The sequence below is a fragment of the Etheostoma cragini genome, chromosome 3 (genome assembly GCF_013103735.1).
Source record: "Etheostoma cragini isolate CJK2018 chromosome 3, CSU_Ecrag_1.0, whole genome shotgun sequence".
In the NCBI taxonomy this organism is placed as follows: domain Eukaryota; kingdom Metazoa; phylum Chordata; class Actinopteri; order Perciformes; family Percidae; genus Etheostoma; species Etheostoma cragini.
In genome coordinates, this window is record NC_048409.1 from 29,276,743 (window position 1) to 29,282,234 (window position 5,492).

The following is a 5,492-nucleotide window of genomic DNA, read 5'->3' on the forward strand; positions in this document are numbered from 1 at the left end:
ATATATATTTGAGAGTTTAAAAAAGTATTTTGAGAGAGTTTTCTTTTTTTTTTGCTATTGGTATGAAATGTATTTTTCTTAAATATTTATTTTTTTGCTCATAAAATGCTATTTTTGCCATCGGTGTGATAACTTTAGTTTTCTTCCAGATCTTTTTCTTTTCTGGCATGTAATAAAGAAACAACTCCAGCTCCATGGTGGTGTAGCGGGAGCTTCAGTCTCGTCCGGACAGTAGTTGACTGTCATCTGCAGTGACTGCACTTCAAGGGTCAAAATTAAAAGTTGAAGTACTCTTCACGTTCCTGCACCTTTTCATTGCTATTTGTATTTGCATCTCACCGTGCACCACAGCCCTGATCCACCATCCGCTTCACGTACCAGACAAAGAAAACTGTTGTGATTTCAAGTGCACCAGCGATCGAGTTAGTGGGAGGGAAGAGGGTAGTTTTCCAAAGTGAAGCACACAGGCAGGAAATCTGTTTTAAAGCCTGAAATGTCAGCAGTTGAATGAGCAGACACTGAGTCATCGCCACTGAAAAGAACAACTCTGCAGACCCCTGCAGATACTGTCGGGGTGTTTTTGTGATGTCGATGTGTGCACTCGTCTTTCTGGGATGTGTCAAGTGCGTAGGCTTAAAACATAGAACAAAGGAACAATCAGGGAACCTGTACACTACTGTATAAATGAGGGGGAAGAACTCCTTAAAATCAGCTTTATTTGCCAGGTATGAGGACACATACAAGGAATTCTTCTTTGAAGCAACGTTGCTCACACTGTGTTTACACATACAAAACAACCAAACAACCTACACACACTGATACATACACACTAATATACACATACTCTAAACAGAAACACCAGCCAATGAAAAACAACTTGACTTGTGAGTTAAAAAAGAGAAAAATAAGTACTCTTTTTTTGTTAGTACACAAAAAAAGCGTCACTAATCAAGTACATTTACTTCATACGTCTACTACACCTCAGGGAGTGAATATTGTACATTTTACTTCACTCCATTCATCATTTATTCGACAGCTGCTTTATGATTTAATTTCCCAAACCTACAGTTCATAAAATATGATGCAGTGGTACAACCCAATGGTATGTAAAACCGTTCAATCCCCGGAAGTGGAACGTCAAGGAGATGGACTGCTATAAGATATTAATAGTTTAATATTAGACTTCAGGCTGTTCTCATAAACCATATAGCTATGAAAGTAATGCTCTGTAATCTGTAATTATTCCCCCTATTTGTTACTGTCAGCACCACATTGACTGCTGCTATAGAGAGTGGCGATTAGCATGGGGGGGGGGCGGGGTGAAGGGTATGTGATTGTGTGTGTGTGTGTGTATGTGTGTGTGTGTGTGTGTGTGCGTGTGTGTGCGTGTGTGTGTTTGTGTGTGCGTGCGTGTGTGTGAGTATAAGTTTAAAAGTTGGGTACAAGTCCAAAGACCAAAGGAACTTCATCAGGATGCATAGTATCCTGATCAATGAAATAACTGCCTTTTATTAATATATGTATATATATATATATCTATATATATATATAGAGATATATATATTTATATATATATATAGATATATATATGTACTAATACCCCCTGTATTTTAAGGAAGAACATTTATTCATTTACGACAAACTAAAATTGCTGTCCTTAAAGGTTGGATTTCTCCAAATTTTTTAATTAAGGCAATAAGATTAATTACCAAAAGAGGATTTATTTTTTTAATTATTCCTCTTTTTAGTCAATTTTAACAGAGGTTCCTATACTCATGAGCAGCATTGTATATATACACAGTATTTTAAATGGGTTAATTTTATGAAGCGAATCAGAATTAATCCTTTAATCCACAACAACCAGTGAAAAGTAAAAAAATATAAAAAATAAAACCACAAATACAGTCCACAAACAACTAAAATCACATTCGGTGCTCCTTTAATTACAGTAATTAATGACTCTGTTCCCTGTCTCACTCTCCTGTCTGCTTCAGGGACCCCAGGGGGTTGTACGGTCACATCCTTATGTTGACCCCCGGTGATCAGGTGTTCGGCCCAGAGACTCTGACTACCCTCTGACCAGCCAGACGAGGATAAAGAGCCTACGCACCGCTGGGATCGGACACGTTGGATACAGGTCAGGCTCTGGGCTTTGAACCCAGCATGTGTTTTCGGTGCTAAACTGGAGGTTTGGTACCCTTGGATCAGGAGAATCAGAGAGAACACGGTGTGGAATCTCTTCTTCTTTTCTTAAGGAAGTATCCAATGATCTGACGGCTGGATCTAAAGGGGGGCGCGGGGATTTAGCCTCTGCATTTGACAGTTGAAAATCCACGCGGACACTAAATGCTCCGGGAATACGCTGAACGGATTACTGTGGATTACGGGAAAAACCTCTTTTTATGACTTTTTTTTTTTGGTCAATGGTTTCGGCTGCACCGCTCCTCTCTTTTTCCTCAGCATAAAGTCATATGCCAAAGGATTACTACAGTACTATGACAGTATTGTTACAGTATCGGGGGAATATGCAGACCTCTCGGTTACCTCTCTTAGTGGTCTAAGAGAAAATTCATGTTGGGCCATGGATTGAACTACGAGCACATTGCCAACGTCTTGTCTCACAGCATCGATGATAACAAACTGTCAAACTAAACGGCGAACTTCTCTGGCACTTTAATTCTATGTCTTCACTTTCCCCTCTCTCTCTCGCTCTCTCTTTATCTCTCATTTCCATGATCAAATGAATAGTATACTCTCCAGTATTACCAGTCGAACTCTTTTGGCTCCGAATGACTTAGGAAAATGTTGAAATAATCAGTGTGTTATGCGTCCATGGTGGAATGGTTCTCTCTATGTTTGGGGAAAAAAACAAAGAAAAAAAAAAAAAACTTGGTGTCCCGAGAACAGAGCCTTGAGGAACTCCGGCGAGGAATTATTTGAAGCCAGACACGAAGCACAAACGTCGGGTTCTACGTTTGATGGCACATTCTGATGCTTTGTGTGACACTCGAAAGCAACTGTACCCGAACGCAACATCGGCGAGCTCGACTAGAGCTGCAACAATTAACCGATTAATCCATTAGTTGTTCAACTATTAAATTAATCTCCAACTATTTTGATAATCGATTAGTCGGTTTGAGTCATTTCTTTTAAGACAAAAGTACAAATTCTCTGATTCCAGCTTGTTAAATGTGACTATTGTTCTTGTTTCTTCTCTCCTCTGTGACAGTTAACTGAATGGCTTTGAGTTGTGGACAAAACGAGACATTTGAGGACGTCACCTCTGGCTTTTGAGAAACACCGATCCACATTTTTCACAATTTACGGACATTTTAGAGACCGAACAACTAATTGATTAATTGTGAAAATAATCGACAGATTAATCGACTATTAAAATAGTCGAGTTAGTTGCAGCCCTAAGCTCAACCATAACTGTTCCTATTACTCAAAAGTGTCACTCGAGATAGTTAAATGTATTAAGCGGTTTTTAAGGATGGCCATCACAACTTGCGCTGTCCTGTCCCCCCCGACCCCCCGTCCCCCCCCCCCTTTGCCGTTTGACAGTGTCTGTGTTTGTATGTGACATACACCTTACAGTCTTCGATTGTTTGATACCCAGGATTTACTTTGACTATGACGAAACAAATGACCACAATAAGGAGAAAAAAACACAACAACATGCGAAATGGGGATTTTATGCTTTCATAGATACAATTATGTGGATTTATAATGAAATAAAAAGGTATTTTTCTTGGAAAAATGTGTATGTGTTGTTAAGGTTTTTAGCAGAACTCTGTTTTTCTTTTGACAGAATGACTATTTGATAAGTGGGATTTACAACAACATGTTGCTGGGCCTCTGCTGGACTGGTACCAGTACCACCTCGTAGTGGAATCGGCCCAATCTTCTGAGGGAGAGTCGATTTTTTGAAAATGAAATGTTTGATGAACAAATGAATAAAAAATCTAATGATATCTTTTAAAACAATGAAACTTTTGGCTGCAACACACTCTGAGGGACAGTTACTCAGCACAGAATGCCATTTCTTTGTGTGTGTCTGTGTGTGTGTGTTTGCACGCGTGCATGTGTTGATGTATATTTGTGTGTGTTTCTTTGTGTGTGTGTACACACAATGTGTACGTGTGTTTGTGTGTATGTGTGTGTACAATGTGTACGTGTGTGTGTGCATTTGTTGACGTATGTACGTGTGTTGTGTGTGGACGTATGTACGTGTGTGCGTTTCTTTGTATGTGTGGACGTACGTACGTTAATGTGTGGTTAGGTGTGTGTGTGTGTGTATCTGTGTACTGTGTGTGTGTGTGTGTGTGTGTGAAATGCTCAGTTTGCAGGCCAATATCGTGAAATGTCACCTGTTATTGCAAATCTTTTCCATTCATGTTTCCCTTAATGTAAGAGTTTTACTGTTAACCCTTCACACCTAAGATGGGTCAAACCAGTTTTCCACTTAAGATACTCTTGGACAGAAACCAGAGAGTCCTATTTCTCAAAATAGTCTATTCTTTCAAAGCAACATTGTGTTCAGATGACCTCGTGAAAGTGAGACACGCACCACAAAGGGTTTAATATCAGTATTCATGGGACTTCTCAATGGAAACGATCACATCTGCACACACAGATCTTTTTATGTTCAAATCCTAAAGTTGAATTGTGACGTCTTGTTGGCGGCTCGTTTGCACATCTGCCGTGTTTCACTGCACTGACAGCAGCTTCTGCGTCAGCTGATTGTAATTGTCAATTTGAAATGCCGACGCTGAATTGCCCCGTCGTGGTTAGACGCCGGTAAATGTTTTCAGATTGCTTCCTTTTCCCAACAGGGAGGTTGTAATGACAGGCCGCGCTGCGTATCATCATCAGCCTTCAGATAAATCTGCCGAATGTCGGCCTGTCAAGAATAAAAACAAAGCTCATCTTCCACTTTGAGACGTTAAATGCATTTTTTTTTCTTTCTGTTTTTCAAAGATTGTTGGATGATTGGATGGCTCCCTTGGAAAATATTGGATTTTTATTGTGCCTCGGAAACCATTCTGGGCTTTTTAATGACTCTGTGTTTTTAATTGGTTTGGTTTGATTTTATTGTTGATTGGCACTTTAACTCGCCATCGACTGTTGCGTAACGAGATTTCTTCAGAACCCGGATGACGCCGTCATTAGGATCATAATTTAGCAGTAAAATAACTGCAAAGTGACAACATCTCTTTATGTTGATTCTTCTAAAAAGCAATCCAAGACTTTTTATTTTAAGATAGTTAGGCAGGTTTTTTTTTTTTTGTCTGTCAGATATGTTTTCCTTTGTATTCTTAGGGTTAGGGTTTATTTATTGAATTTCACTTTATTATGGAACAAATTGTGATTTGTATCTTAGAAAAGTGCTATATCAATAGCCTTGAAATCTACAGGTTTCTCTATAGAGCCCCCCCCCCCCAACAGGTTTCTCTATAGAGCTCCCCTACAGGTTTCTCTAAAGAGCTCCC